This window comes from Ziziphus jujuba, chromosome 11, assembly GCF_031755915.1.
Source record: "Ziziphus jujuba cultivar Dongzao chromosome 11, ASM3175591v1".
NCBI lineage: Eukaryota > Viridiplantae > Streptophyta > Magnoliopsida > Rosales > Rhamnaceae > Ziziphus > Ziziphus jujuba.
In genome coordinates this window covers 925,854-943,102 of record NC_083389.1, presented here as the reverse complement: position 1 = coordinate 943,102, position 17,249 = coordinate 925,854, and the positions used below count along the sequence as shown (strand labels likewise).

The 17,249-nt window shown below is 31.2% G+C and overlaps 1 non-coding gene and 1 pseudogene across 1 annotated transcript; both read right to left on the bottom strand.

Annotated features, from left to right (window-relative positions):
* Positions 1-2,173: 2,173 nt before the first annotated feature.
* TRNAR-UCU (transfer RNA arginine (anticodon UCU)) lies at positions 2,174-2,245 on the bottom strand. The gene has a single exon. It is a non-coding gene; the product is annotated as a tRNA-Arg (tRNA).
* Positions 2,246-13,696: 11,451 nt separating this feature from the next.
* On the bottom strand, positions 13,697-15,797 carry LOC125421775 (photosystem II protein D1-like; annotated as a pseudogene).
* Positions 15,798-17,249: the final 1,452 nt, after the last annotated feature.

The window sequence follows — 17,249 nt, the reverse complement described above, 5'->3', positions numbered from 1 at the left end:
GCTAACTTTAAAAGTGTAATTTTTACCATAATGAGCATGTATTTCTAGATTTTGTTGTAATAGTGTTTACCCAGGAGAATTGGTTTGGTTGCACTTATGAAAGGAAAGATTTCCTGAACAAATAAGGTTAAAGCTCATGCCGCCTATGGATGGACTTTTTCAAGTTTTGGAGCCCAATAACAAGAATGCCTACAAGCTTGATTTATCGGGTGAGTATAACATGAGTGCTGCATTTAATGTTGCTGATTTAACTCATTTTGATGCAGGTGATGATCTTGATTTGAGGACAAATCCTTTTCAAGATGAGGGGAATGATGTGATTCCGCCCGAGCCCGCTCAACCGATAACCCGCTGGGGTACTGACTCGACACGGATGAAGACTAGGCCAATCACAAGAGCTCAAATTAAGAGATTTAAGGAAAAACTGGGAGTATTTATACAGGGGGTAATCAATCTCAGCAGACTTTTTCCATACTTGAAGATACAAAGCCTATTCTAAGCATCCAAATGGTGGAAGCCGATACGGACCCGGGTGACGGTTTTTGTACATTTTTTGAGTCCGGGAAGCTTGAAATGGTTCCAATGATTTATGAGTTCAATACATATGCCTAAGAGGTCATGGAATCAAGTTAAAGCAGCCTCAAATGCAATCAAAAAGGGCTTGTATAGACAGCATCAACAATTTGGCCGAATTTGCTGTATTGCTTGCTGGCTTTACTGTATTTTACTATATTAGCCTTTTCTTATTTTTCCAAGCATGGGCAACGTGTGGGACTTCATATTCAGATTATTTGGCATCCTAAAAAGCATCTAGAAGCTGATTTGAAGCTCAAAGGGGTCAAAGATTGGTCAAAGTCAAATTAGTCAAAAAGCTAGTATTATAGTTTCCTAATTTTATTCTACTTTTTGTTTTAGGAAACTACCATTACTTTTTAGTTTTTATTTATTTATTTTTTGGACAAATAAGTTTAGGAAATTTATTATTTTATTATTTTCATTGTAAATTAATTAATTCCTAATTCAAAATAAAGGAATTAATTAATCAATTTTAGTTTAGAAAACTTAGTTTAGGACATATTAGAATTCGGTCAAGTTTCCTAATTCCTATAGGAGTCCGGTTTTGAATTAATTTTTTAGGGTTTGTTTTGTTTCTTTCAAGCCTATTTAAAGGCTTATTTTTCAATAATAATACAACTTTGAGTTGATTAAGAAAATACTTGTGAGATTAATTATCTCTTTGTTATTTGAGAACACCTAAAACACCATTAGAGAATTGGTTGTTTTAGCTTGACTTATCAATAGGTTTTCCATCCCCTATTGTGGCGTCTACATTATACCAAGGTTTCTAACCACATGTTGGTTAGGGGTTGAGGTCCATTCAATTAGAACTTGAACTTAATTAAAGATCCGGGCTAATATAATACAGGTTTAGGAGCAGGTCGTCCTAGGTTCGTATCAAGTGGTTATCTAGATTTACTAGAAATTGGGCAGGTAAGGAAATTTCTCGTTGAGTTACGTACTTACTTAAAAATGAATAAAACTCAGTTCCAAAAAATCATAGCTTCTACCAAGACATTTACCGAGGAAGCTGAAGCCTTTTTGAAAGTAGCTATTTAGGAACAGCTGGAATGTTTTCTACTTCAGGAACAAGTACAAAGAAAAGAAATTGATCACTTTTAATATTTATCACTCTTAATTCAATATTAATTAAATCTTAATTTAATATTAATTTTAAAATTTAATATTAATTTTAAAATTTAATACTAATTTTAATAATAATAATTAAATTATATACTTTTTCTATTATATAATTAATAATTATTTTAATTATTTTAAAATAAAATATAAAAAAATTATAAAATATAAAAGTTTTTGTTTTTCGTTGTAAATATTTTCTATAATAATATAGAAATAATAATATATTACATTTCTATATTATAATATTAATATTAAATACATAATAATTATATACATATATTAACATAGATTAAATATATAATATATTTACATATATAGTACATGCAAAATATATGGAAATATAATATAAATGGAAATCATATATAAACTAGATTATACTTATATTACAAGTTCTAAGTGTATAAGAACACCTCTTATTCAAATTATTTAAAAGATCTTTCTTGACTTGGAAATCTAAAAATATATGGAAATAAATTGTGTCCAATAGGATTTGAACCTATACCAAAGGTTTAGAAGACCTCTGTCCTATCCATTAGACCATGGACACTTTGCATTCCAATTTTTTTTATACTTATCTTCTGTTCACATTTATTATTCGGACAAAACGAATATGTGAAAGAATTTTGGAATTGCTTGTTCAACTATGCACAACGTTAATTATATTCATTTTTTTTATATTTCTATAAAACATATTTCTTAGAAATTTGATATTTTAATACATATCAAAATATATAAATATATATTAGATATATAGATTTATAGGTTTTGACTATAGAAAAAAACGTTGAAAAATATTGAATAGAGATAAAAGAAAGTAAGCAAAAGCGGATAGCGAGAATCAAACCAGTATCGTTAGCTTGGAAGACTAGAGGTTATAGTCGACATAGATTCATCATTGTTAACGTCTCTAATTCAAAACCGAACGTGAAATTTTGGTTTCATTTAGCTTCTTTATGGAAGATAAATAAATTTCCAGATATCAATGAAATTAAAAAAAAAATTCGACCCATAATATCTATGTCAGCTTTTCGGTCTGAATGCATTCAAAATTACCTATGTTTTAGACGATCCTTGTACAAAAGAGGGGATTATAACAGTCTTTCTAGTTACTTCGTTCTCTATTTCTATTTGAAAGAATCTTTAGGAAAAGGATTTTGTTTCCATTGAGGTAAAACAATTTTTCAATGTCTCTATTAAATCAAAGTCATTGTTTAATTAGCTATTTTGTTTCAATTTTCCCTATACAAAAAAGAAAAATTAAAGATTTAGTTATGATTAGAAATACACTTTCTATCTTTATCCATCGACCCTTTACCCATACTCATTCAATTGGAAATATTGATTGATCCAATAAAAAAGAAAAAATTATGTTTTGTAACTTTGTAATCCAATTTTTCAATTTCTAATTGACTCTTGGATACAAATCACGAGAATATATATTCTTCCTCGAATTTTTCATTGAAAGGTAAATGATTTAATCAATTTAAGACATAAAGTTTTTGCTCGGAATGGAATATTAATCAAACCGAGAGATCCTTTAACTATTCGGGGTTTAATAGAACAAATCGCACTTTTACCACTAAACTATACCGCTCCAATCCGATTATTGTATATAAATGGACTTTTTGTCGAACAAGAAACTGAGGTGCAATCAAAAGATATGATCAGAAAAAAATGCATTGTGCACGAATCCATAGTTCCGTTTCTTATTATATACATATTTTTTTTTTTTCAGTAAAACCTCAGTAACAAAAAAAAAAAAAAAAAAGAAAATGAAGAAGATTTAAAATCTCGCTTTGATTCTATATCAAAATAGGTCTTTTTATGACTTTTGTTGTTTCAATAACAAGCCATTTTGTTTTGGTTTCAAATTAATTTTTTTCAAATTAAATAAATCATTTTATCTTATTATGATTGAACAAAACAAAAGAGGTCCAGCCTGGCTAGGTACTGACCAGGCCAAGCCATGGAAATAAAGGGCCCTTTCGGATGAACTCAAAGAAGTTTTTTTATTATTGTTATTATTAATATATATATATTTTTCTCATTATTTCTATTTTTTCTTTTTTCTTTTTATATATTATTTTTTCTACTTATATATTATATAAAATACCGAATATATCTATTAAACATATATTAATTATATAAATCTATTCAAAAAATCTAAAAAATCTATGTTAAACATATTAACAAATATAGATTCCATTTTTAGATTTGATTTATATTGGATTTTTTATATTTATTTCATTTATAGTGGATTTATATATTGGACTATTGTAGATTGTGTAGATTGGATTGTTGATATCACTTTAAAGTCTTTTCTTTATACATATATGTTATATCTTTATACATATGTTATATGATTATAGAATTATATATAACATATATGCATACATTTTGTATAATCTAATTATATAATATAAATGCATTTATTTTATCTAAATGGTCTAAATGGAATTTGATTCTTTATTATTATAATTCCGTATCTATTATATAAACTATTGCATATATATTATATATAATAAAATAATAAATAATAAAAAATATAAAAAACACTAAAAAAAAAGAAGAAGGGCTTTTTTCAAGCCTTATTTTTGTGATGTAACATAGTAATTACCTCCTTTCAATTGGGGAAGAGATGGCTTAGTGGACGAAAGCATCAGATTGCTAATCCGTTGTATAGGTTTTTCTTATCGAGGGTTTGAATCCCTCTCTTTCTGTTTTCATCGATGTCTTGTTCTTTTCTTTCAAATTTCTTGCGAGTTCAGTGTGGAATAGATAAAATCCTACGAAGCTAAGAACGTTTTAAAATCAAGGAAGAAACAAAGAATATTACTACCAAGATTACACCCTAGGTCGTTAGATGGGAATCCAAAGATAAAGAGCGAAACAAAGAATATTACTACCATGTAAACAAATAGTTTGAGAGTAAGCATTACACAATCTCCAAAATTCTTTTTAGGGAAAAAAGAGAATAGATTTGCTATTTTATTTTAGACCGCATACCCTACTCTTTATTTTGTATTTTGACACCAAGAAATAAAGTTTTTTTTTCAAATAGAAATCTGTAATATTTATAATATAAGTGGATAAGTGGAGTTTTTCATTACCAAAAATTTTATTTCATACCCACAATTTGACATTGTGAGTACTCCAATAAGGCCTTTCAATGGAAAAAAGGTCATAATAAGGAAATGGGTTGATCCAAATTTCTTGTGGCTGTACAAAAATTTCAATCTTGGAATCAAGAGTTCATACTATAAAACCTATCTAATCTTACAAAGCATTATGTTAGAATTTTCATTTTATTTTTTTCAAATCAATCATGAATTTGGCTAGGATGTTATTAAAGATCTCATTGAAAACTTACAGCAGCATGCCAAACAAAGGCCAAGAGAAAAAATAGCGCAGGTATTACTGGCATAACTTTTAGGATTGGATTCAAAAAAGTGTAGGCCTCTGGTAATTTGGCGAAGAAAAAAACATTTGAATAAAGGGCATATATTTTGTTATTTTTGTTATTGAAGATAATTTTATTATTTTGATTGAGTTATTAATAAGTTTAGTTATTAATGGAAGGGAAAATGAATAAAACTAAATAAGATAGACCCCAAAAACCTTCTTTGATTTGAACTTCCCCAATGAGAAATCCTTAAATTCTCAAATCAAAAGAGAATAGAATAAATCATACTTTCATACAATATCTTAATTGAACTCTATGTAATGATCAATAAATTCAATTTAATTCTATATCGACACATATTAAAATTCTAGCAACAATCTATATATTTTATAGATATTTGTACTGGAGTTGATGAACAACCAATATCAATATTAGTGTTCATTAGGTTCGAATAGAAATGGGGCGTGGCCAAGTGGTAAGGCAACGGGTTTTAGTCCCACTATTTAGAGGTTCAAATCCTTCCATCCTAGAGCATGCCTAACCCATTATAGCATTGTAATATATATAATGCTATATATCAGAAAAAAGATTGTCTTTTAAAATAAAATACATTTATGTTTAAGAGTATAATATTGGATTGTAAAATTTTTATTAGTATTCTTAATAATTCTTCTCTGAATCATATCTTTTTCACAAATTGAATCGTGTTCAAATTATACGTAGATATAATTGGATCCATTTATGGTCCCTAAATGTTAAATATTTAACATAAAATATCTATAATTCCTTTCAGTAACAATTTTTTAGTCTATCTGTATAGGGGTATTATTGTTATTTTGATTCCAATTTTAGAAATCAGTATGAAAAAACAACAACCTTACCTTAGACCAGTCTTTATCCACTAGTTCACTAAAAAAATAAATTGGATTTTTTAGCTATCTAGTTTTTTAATCGTTGATGGTTTAATTCAAATATGGATTTCTCTTAGGATGCTAAAATGCGGTCCTTACTTTAAAATGTTATTCAAATAATGATCTCGAGTTTGGAAAATTTTTAATCACTAAAATCTTTTTGATGATTTCGTATGAGTTCATAGTACTCTAAGAAGTGTGAATTGGTAAATTTATCCTATCACTATCAAGTTAATATATGTATTGGGTGTTGGGGATTAAATTGAATTCGTTATGAGAATTCGTTAGAACGTAGCCATTCATATTTCATATAGAAAGAAAAAGTATAGATTACTATGTACCGACCGAGCCAATGACTATTCATGATTCCATAATTGAATCAATTACATACTGGTTCCAAACTAAAGGAATGTTATGGTAAAACTTTGTTTAAAATGATGTGGTAGAAAGCAACGTGCGACTTGAAGGACACGATCCGTTATGGATTCTTACATCCACCATTTTTTATTAGACAAGAATTATAGAGGAATGAAAGTGCTCTTGACTCGACATCATTTCTTTTGTTTCAATAGAACTCTCAGTTTTTTTTTTTTTGGGTGATGTAAATCGTACATAATGGAGCTTGAATAAAAAGCATTGATCTATTTCTCGAAGGCAAGAATCTAGGGTTAGTATGAATCAATAAATTGGGACAACTTCGTAAATATATTTGTAAATATGTTTTCCATATATAAATCGAAAGGATCCAAGTCAAGCAAGTTTCAAATTCAAAAGTCAAATTTTTTGGAATTGGCAAAACCTTTTCGATCAAATCAAAAGTGTATTACACAAGAATCACTTAGTCGTATGATTATTTGATAGAAAGAAATCATAAAAAAAATGGTATGTTGCTGCCATTTTGATATGATTCAAGATCACTGGAGTAATGTCTAAACCCAATGATTCAACACAAAGATAAAGGATCCTGGAACAAGGAAATACCATTTTCGATTGTCTCAACAACTAGATCAAAGTGCAGAATCAAAAGAGATTCTAAAAGAGACAGACAAAAGGGGGGTTAGAGACCACTCAATAAATGAAATGCTTAAAAGGTTTCCTTGAGTTATTTGAGAGTTATCCAACCTGAGTTATGAGAGTGCAAAGTGTAAATATGAATAATTTTTTTGGTGGGGGAAAGAATAAGTATTTAAATCATAGTCTAGTTGATTTGATGATTTTATGGATATATTTGACCTTCTCATTCTATACATAGATATAATTTCCAATTTTCTTGAGTTGTACTAGGAGAAAACTTCTTATATGTTTCTTGGTGGGGTATTGTTCATCTATCCCAATGAGCCATTTATTGAATCATTGCAATTGATGTTCGATCCATAAGAGAAGGAAGAGATCTTCAAAAAGTGGGTTTTTATGACCCGATAAAGAATCAAACTTATTTAAATGTTCCTGCTATTCTATATTTCCTTGAAAAAGGCGCTCAGCCTATAGGAACTATTCATGATACTTCAAAGAAAGCGAGGGTTTTTACAAAACTTACCCTTAATACCAAATGGTAGTCAATTAATGAAAAATTAATGAAATATGTCAAAATGAAATATATAAGAAATATATAAATAATGAAGGTGGAGACCACTTGTAGAGAGGTCTGTAAAGTCTTTTATCTGATATTCTCTTTTAATTTGTTATTCTTACTTTCGATTTTGGGTATTACCATTAAGGGTAATGAGGGTTAGTTGGATTTCTATGACCAAATAAAAAGAGGGATTAAGCTTTTTTCTTTTACTTATATTGTTTGATTGACTAAATTCGAGCTTTTTTTCTACTTTTTTTTTTCTTTATTACTTTTTTCTTACATCTACATCCCTTATTTGTCTATATGTCGATTAGCTATGTAGTGCCAATCCAACACAAGTCCTTATTTTTTTATTTAAATTTACAATATTTTATTTTTTTCTAGTTCTCCATTGTATTCTTTTCTTAAATACTCATATTGACAATAGTGTATCGAATAAATATAATTTGATCGTGGATAAATGGATCTATTTTTCTCCATGCCATAGATTTGATTTCATTCAAGGAATGGGTTCATTGGATTTTTTATAATACAAGAAGTTTTTTTTTTTTTTTTTTTTGCATGATACAATTTGTTTTACCGTTTCAAATTCAATGTTGTAATTACGCTGTCCAATTCAACCTCTTCAGTTATTTTATTGGGATTCTAATTGTATCTACACATTCTAATTGTTTTATCCTGGTTGCTAACTCAACGGTAGAGTACTCGGCTTTTAAGTATGGCTAGCATCTTTTACACAATTGAATGAAGCAACAGATTCGTCCATACCATAGGTAGAACTTGTAAGACGGTGACTGATCGTGAAAGGAATGAATGGAAAAAGTAGCATGTAGTATCAATGGAGAATTCTGAGAATATTTTATTCTTTCTAGATATGTCCAAAATCTTATTTAAATTGTTTTAATTCTATATGTGGCGGAAAAAAAGAAATTAGAAAATCAGTTTCAAGTCGGATTGAGTGAATAAATGGACAGAGCCCAACTGTGGCCCTAGTTATAGGGAAACAAATAGTAATGAGCTTTTGGTCTTCATTTTTGAATGATTATCCAAATGATTACCCAAACTAATTAGACATTAAAAATATATTGGTGCTTGACGTGGGAAAGGCTTTTCCATGAGGGATTATCCATTTTATGAGTCCTACTTATTAGGTATTCTCTATTATGAAGTGGAGATAAATGTGTAGAAGAAGGTAGTATATTGATAAAGAGTTTTTTTTTTTTTTTTTCCAAAATCAAAAGAGTGATTGGATTGTAAAAATAAAGGATTTTTAAACATCTTGTTATCTTAGACTGAACATAAACCACTTAGATGGAAAAAGAAAGGATAGAAAGTCTGCCGATGCTCTTACCTTTTTTCTGAGGTATCTATTTTTTTTGTACTATAATACCTTGTTTTGACTGTATCATACTATGTATCATTTGATAACCCAATAAACCCTTTATCTCCAGTTCAAATCAAATTTCAAATGGAAGAATTTCAAGGATATTTCAAACTAGATAGATCTCAACAACATGATCTCTTATATCCACTTATCTTTGGGGAGTATATTTATGCATTTGCTCATGATCATGGTTTAAATGGATCGAGTTTGCTAGAAAATGTAGGTTATGACCATAAATCTAGTTTACTAACTATAAAATGTTTAATTACTCGAATGTATCATCAGAATCATTTGATTATGTCTGCTAATAATTCTGACCAAAATAAATGTTTTGGGTGCAACAAGAATTTGTACTCTCAAATGATATCCGAGGGATTTGCAGTCACTGTGGAAATTCCATTTTCCTTATGCTTCCTACGATTAGTTTCTTTGAGGCCAAAAATCATAAAATATTATAATTTATGATCAATTCATGCAATATTTCCATTTTTAGAGGACAAATGCCCACATTTAAATTATGTATTTGATGTACTTATACCCTACTTGATGCGAATCCGCCCAAGCCCACACAACCGACAACCCGTTGAGGTGCTGACCAAATACAGATGAAGACCGGGCCAATCATTAGGGTTCAAGCTAAGAAGTTTAGGGACAAAATTGCTGCCTTTATCTATGGGATAATTCATTCTCAAGAGGGCTTGTCCATATCCAAAGATCCAAGACCTGTTTTGGGCATACAAGTGGTGGAAGACAATACGGACCCGGGTAGCAGTTTTTGTGCATTTATGGATTTCGGGCAGTGGGAAATAGAGTCAAATCTTCTTGAATTCACTTGATATCACTAAGAAGTCATTGAAACTATATATATATATATAGAAATGGTGGAATTCCCACATATGAAATTAAGCACAATTTTGTAAAGAAATAGCCCACTTGTTTCTTGAGAAGAGATAGGAAACATGCTCAATATCATTTGATTGAATAGTTAACCCATGTTTTTGTTGTTTGAATAAACCCTCCACTTTAGCTAGTATTTTTTTTAACGAAAAGCAAACATGAGATAACAAATCCAGTCTTTCATTAATATTCGAATAGCTGTCCCGAATTCAAGTTGATTATGCTTCTCCTCTTCCTCAGAGAAAGATGATCAAACAATTCCCAATGATGGTTCTTACGGATCGGATCATCCATAGAATATACAAAAAGAAACTCTAAATATTTGATATCTTTCTATTTAAATGAGATCTCAATTCCAGTGACGGTTTCATTAGATATCTTACAACTAGAAGCCTTTTTTTTGTTTTGATCCAGTTCCTCCACCACCATGAACCCCAGTTAGATTCAAGCATGATACACTTTTTAGTTATTGGGAGAAGCCAAGTACTTTCTTTCAAATCCAGGAAATAGCTCTCAGAGATCTTTTTTCCTTTTGGAAGATACAGGAATTCAAGCATGATACACTTTTTAGTTATTGGGAGAAGCCAAGTACTTTCTTTCAAATCCAGGAAATAGCTCTCAGAGATCTTTTTTCCTTTTGGAAGATACAGGAGCGAAACAATAAACCTATTGATATTGGAAGGCCCAAAAGATTCTTCCAATGTATAATTTCTAGGTCCAATCAAATTCATAGGTATAGGAAGAAGCTCTGTCAAATAGAGATTTTTTCTTTTGACCATCGTTCAATTGTTTATACAATATATAAGGACCGCTACTACAAATAGTACCGCACCCTTGATCGTGAAAAATCGATTGCTTGTTGAACCCTGTAAATGTGAACTGTGTGAGAGTAGGATACTCCAAATTCGGGAGTCCAATAGTTTTATAAAATGTTTTTGATGGAAAAAATGTGAACGAAAGATCCCACTGAATTGAATTGGGTCCATGAATCTAAGAAATAGTGAGAATTCTTGATCTTTCTCAATATCTCTCTTAATTCGAATATCCAGGATTTAAAGTGATGTCCTTTCATTGAGTCCTCCTAAATTGCATTGATTTATCCTAAAGATTTTGTTTGAATTGGAATTTGGTTATTCATCATGTATGAGGATCCCTGCTAAGCATCCATGGCTGAATGGTTAAAGCGCCCAACTCAATTCCTATTGGATTCATGCTAATGGGACCCTCCAATAAAATAAATCTATTGAATTGACTCTATATCAATGGAATTTCATCATCCATACATAACAAATTGGTGTGGTATATTCATATCATAGCATATGAACAGCAAGAACTAGCTTTCTTATTGAGACTAGAACTCATAGGGAAGAAAATAGATTTATGGATGGAATCAAATATGCAGTATTTATAGACACAAGTATTCGGTTATTGTTGAAAATCAATATACTTCTAATGTCGAATCACGATCAACTAGGATAGAAATAAAGCATTGGGTTGAACTCTTCTTTGGTGTCAAGGTAATAGCTATGAAAACTCATCGACTACCGAGAAAGGGTAGAAGAATGGGACCTATTACGGGACATACAATGCATTATAGACTAATGATCATTACACTTCAACCGGGTTCCTTTATTCCACCTGTTAGAAAGAAAAGAACTTAAATCAAAATACTTAATAGCATGGTGATACATTTATACAAAACTTCTACCCCGAGCACATGCAAAGGAGCCGTAGACAGCATCATTATGGTAAAGGTCGTAATGCCAGAGGAATCATTACCGCAGGGCATAGAAGGGGTGGTCATAAGCATCTACATCGTAAAATCGATTTTTTATGAAATTAAAAAGACATATATGGTAGAATCATAACTCTAGAATACGATCCTAATTGAAATGCATACATTTGTCTCATACACTTTGGGGATCGTAAGAAAAGATATATTTACATCCCAGAGGGGCTATAATTAGAGATACCATTGTTTTCGGTACAGAAGTTCCTATAAAAATGGGAAATGCCCTACCTTTGAGTGCGGTTTGAACTATTGATTTACGTAATTGGAAGTAACCAATTAGGTTTCCGATGAAACCTAGAAATCGATCACTGATCCAATTTAAGTACATCTATAGGATAGACCTCAACAAAAAACTGAAGAGTAATGGCAGCAAGTGATTGAGTTCAGTAGTTCCTCATTTAAAATTATTGATTCTAGAGATATAGTAATATGGAGAAGATAAAACTGTTTCAAGCACCAACAAAACCAGAAGCGCCCTTTGTTTCAAAGAGAGGAGGATGGGTTATTCACATTTCATTTTATGGTCAGAGGCGAATTGAAAGCTAAGCAGTGGTAATTCTAAGGATTATCGAGGGGAAAAATAGAGAATTCTCCTACGTTACCTGTAATATGTGGAAGTATCGACATAATTTCATAGAGTCATTTGGTCTGAATGCTTACATGAAGAACATGAGCCAAATGAAGGAATGGGAAGACCTAGGATAACATGAGTGATTCGATAGATTTTCATCCCTATATATCCACTCATGTGATACTTCATTATATGATATATATAAGAATTATACAATATATATATAAGATCCATCTACATAGATATCATCATCTACATCTAGAAAGCCGTATACTTTGGAAGAAGCTTGTATAGTTTGGAAAGGGGTTTTGATTGATCAAAAAGAAGAATTTACTTCAAACGATATGCCCTTAGGCACAGCCATACATAACATAGAAATCACACTTGGAAAGGTTGGACAATTAGCTAGAACAGCAAGTACTGTAGTGAAACTGATTGTGAAAAAGGGGAAATCGGCCACATTAAAATTACCTTCTAGGGATGTCTATTTGATACGCAAAAACTACTTAGCAAGAATCAGACAAGTGGGGAATTTTAGGGTGAACAAAAAAGTTTGGGTAGAGCCAGATTGAAATGTTGGTTAGGTAAGCATCCCGTAGTTATGAACCCGTTAGACCATCCCCATGGGGGTGGTGAAGGGAGGGCCCCAGTTGGTAGAAAAAAACGTGCAACCCCTTGGGGTTATCCTACACTTGGAAGAAGAAGTGAAAAAAGGAATAAATATAGTAATAATTTGATTCTTCATCGCCGTAGTAAACAGAATTTGTTTCTTTGTCTTTAGAAAAAAGAAAAAAGAAAAATAGGAGTAATTAATTGTGACACGTTCACTGAAAAAAAAATCATTTTGTAGTGAATCATTTACTAAGAAAAATAAATATGCTTAACACAAAAGCAGAAAAAGAAATAATAGCCACTTGGTCCCGTTTAGTTGATACTTCAATTTAAATTTTTAAAATTTTTCTTTATTTAGTTAATATATATATTATATTTAGTTAATATATATAGTATATATAGTTAACTATTTTACTATTTTTAATATTTTTCTATTTTTAGTTTAAATATATATATATATATATGAGTGAACAACGGGAACTAAACTCGCGCATGATGGATTCACAATCCACTGCCTTGATCCACTTGGCTACATCCCACCCTATTACAAATTACAAGCAAATAGGTCAATTTACACCATTTATCATATTTTTTTTCATTCTTCAAACTAAAAGAAGAAAAAATGGAATTGAAACCTTTAAATTGAAATGTAAAATACAAAAATTGGAAAGAGGATATCGAAAATAAAAATTTATACATAACGAAAGTATGGGTATGTTTAAGTAAAGATGAAGTAAAGAAAAAAATTTAAGTAAAAAAACTCCTAAAGGAGCAATACCAAACTTCTTGCTAGAATAAGAAATTGATTATTGCTCCTTTATGTTCAATCACTCAATATACACTAATACCAATGTCTCATCTGTTTATAGACAAAACTTCGACCGCAGCTAGATCTAGAAGGAAGTTATGAGCATTACGCTCATGCATAACTTCCATACCCAAGTTAGCACGGCTGATAATATCAGCCCAGGTGTTAATTACACGACCTTGACTATCAACTATAGATTGGTTGAAATTGAAGCCATTTAAGTTAAAAGCCATAGTACTAATACCTAAAGCAGTGAACCAAATACCGACTACAGGTCAAGCATCTAGGAAGAAGTACAAAGAATGAGAGTTGTTGAAACTAGCATATTGGAAGATCAATCGTCTAAAATAACCATGAGCAGCTATGATATTGTAGGTTTCTTCTTCTTGACCGAATCTGTAACCTTCATTAGCAGATTCATTTTCTGTGGTTTCCCTTATCAAACCAGAAGTTACCAAGGAACAATGCATAGCACTGAATTGGGAGCCCTGAATACACCAGCTACGCCTAACATGTGAAATGGGTGCATAAGGATGTTGTGCTCAGCTTGAAATACAATCATGAAGTTGAAAGTACCAGAGATTCCTAGAGGCATACCGTCGATAAAGCTTCCTTGACCAATTGGATGGATCAAGAAAACAACAGTAGCAGTTGCAATAGGAGTTGAATATGCACTAGCAATCCAAGGGCGCAGACTTAGACGGAAACTTGTTGGGGTGAGAAGGTTATGACCAAGAGCAAGCTAGCTTGAAGTGTTAGCAACAAGCAAGCTTTTGGTGATGCTCTTGGGAATGGTTGTGTGTGAGTTGTGTTTTTAGGTTTTGGTTATGGTGTTTTCTGGTTTTTTAGGGTTCCTAAAGTGTTCAAAGGTGTTGAAGAAGAGATAAGAAGAAGAGGAACACGTTGGCTTTTGAAAATAAGGCTTGGATGTATAGCCATTTCATTCATTTTACAATATAAGCTTGAAATTACAACTAGTTCACACATGCCAAGCATGTGAGCTTACAAAATGAGTAAAGTATTTGAAATTTAAAAAGTAAAATGGTCAACACCTAAATTTTCATATACAAAAGAGTCAAAAACCAGCTGCAACATGTCTATTCCAAATATAGTAAAAAGTGGCACATGGTTTGAACTAAGTTCCTATTGTTTAACTAGTTTGGGTAAACAACCAAACTAGCTTCACCTACTTAGTTCCCCTTTGTATCTGCTTATGAAACTTGGTTTGAAGCATCCTTGGTCATCAATAAATATTGTTCCAAGAGCTAGGAATGTTCTGGAATCGGATCATGGGCCAAACAGCTCCAAAACTGGCCCATACTCTGCATACTGGGCCCATCAGATACAGCAATCTGTTTGGAATAGAAAATGGACTTTCCCATGTCATTTGGACCTGACATTTAAACCATAGTCTTCTATATATGTCTGTAGACATCCCTCAAAATTTCAGCCCAAAAATCCATTTGCAACCTGAGATATAAGATAAATAGTGGAACTATGTTGCTGGAAATTATGAATCCAGCACCATAGGCACTTCAAGCATAACATTCCTACTCTTTTGTGCATAATTTTGCCTATAATTTTGCATACATAACTTAGGCACAAAACATTATCAAAATATACCTTGCATCAATTAAAAACATACAAAAAATATAAACTCATAAAAGGAAAGGATTTGATACCAAGGTGTGCATGCTAGCCGATGACATGCACCATCAAGTGGCAAAATTGCCACACTTCAACAAAACTAAGTTCCCACTCACGACCCATATAACAAGCTACACCAAGTGAAAAGTGTAGAAGAATTAGCTCATAAGGACCACCATTGTATAACCATTCATCAATGGAAGTTGCTTCCCATATCAGGTAAAAATGCAAACCTATCACTGGAGAAGTAGGAATAATGGCACTGGAAATAATATTGTTTCCATAAAGTAGAGATTCAAAAATAGTTTCACGAATACAGTCAATATCTACTGGACGGGCAGCAATGAAAGCGATAATAAATATAGAAGTTGCCGTCAATAAGGTAAGGATCATCAAAACACCAAACCATCCAATGTAAAGACGGTTTTCAGTGCTGGTTATCCAATTACAGAAGCGATCCCATAGGCTTCTGCTTTCGTATCTCTCTAAAATTGCAGTCATGGTAAAATCTTGGTTTATTTGATTATTAATCATCAGGGACTCCCAAGCACATGAATTTTCTATAAATAGATAATCGAGGGCTTGTTATTCAACAATATAACATGACTTACATACCCATGTCAACCAATATTCAACATCCATAGATATATTGCGGTTTTTATCTATCTAGATTCATCCATGTTTTTTAGTAAACTGAATAAATAAATTGAATAAAAATAAATAAATTACAAAATTTGGATTAAAATTCAGATTTAATTTACTTCATAGAATTAGAAAATAAAAAATAGGTAAAAATCTCTCCCCAAACCGTGGTTGCATTTTTCATTGCACACGGCTTTCCCTATGTATACATCTAAATCCAGCTCCTTCCCTAGACAAGTCTCTAAGAAAGTTGAATATTCAGTTGGTCAACCTTTACTCTTACTGCATGAACATTTCATAATAGACGACTAAATAAATTTTTTGTTATCTCTTCAGCATTTAAGGATAATTTCCACTTCCATGGTCGAACAGCCAATCATTCATGATTGACTAGATCATTGATGCAAACAAAATCCAAATATGAAATTTTCCCTCTATATAACCTTCAAAATGTTGAATAAGTTCTTGGAAAAATCAGAGAAAGAACCCTTTCTTTCAGCGTAAAGAACTTTTCCAATAATTCTGAACCTAATCTTTAAAAAAAAAAACCTCGTATAGTACTTTTGTGTTTACGAGTCAAAGTTTTAAGACAAGAAAGTTGAAGTATATATTTTATTCGATACAAACTCTTTTTTTTTTTTTTTTTGGGGATCCACTGAAATAATGAGAAAGATGTTTGCATATACGAGCAAATCAGTCGATAATCTCAAAATCTGACAAATCGACCCAGGTCGACTTACTAACAGGATGTTGTAATGCGTTACAAAATTTCATTTTAGCCAATGGTACAATCATTGGGCTAATTGGAACTAATGCATCAAGCTTCTTTATAGCATTATCCATTATAAATGAATTTTCTAGCATTTGACTCTGTACCACCGATAGATTTAGTCTCACACTTAAAAGACAGCCTAAAAAGCTGAAAGAATGGTTGGCCGATTGGTTTATATAGATCCTTCCATATTGAGCCCACGCATAAAAATGATAATGCCATAAAAAGACAAGAAAATATTTCCATTTATTCATTAGAAAAGGCGTATCTTTTGAAACCAAAATTGATTTTCCTTGATATCTAACATAATGCATGAAAGGCTCCATGAAGAACATAAGACCACCGAAAAATCATTAGAAAATACTTTTTGTACATGATGTTTTATTTTTTTGTAGAAATAAATTCACTCAAAAGATACCCCAAAAGATGTTAATCATAAATAAGAAGATCGGTAATGGAGAAAACATGAGAATTATATAGGAACAAGAAAAATCTTGAATTACTTTTCAAAACAAAAAAAGAAATAGATTTTTTAGAGT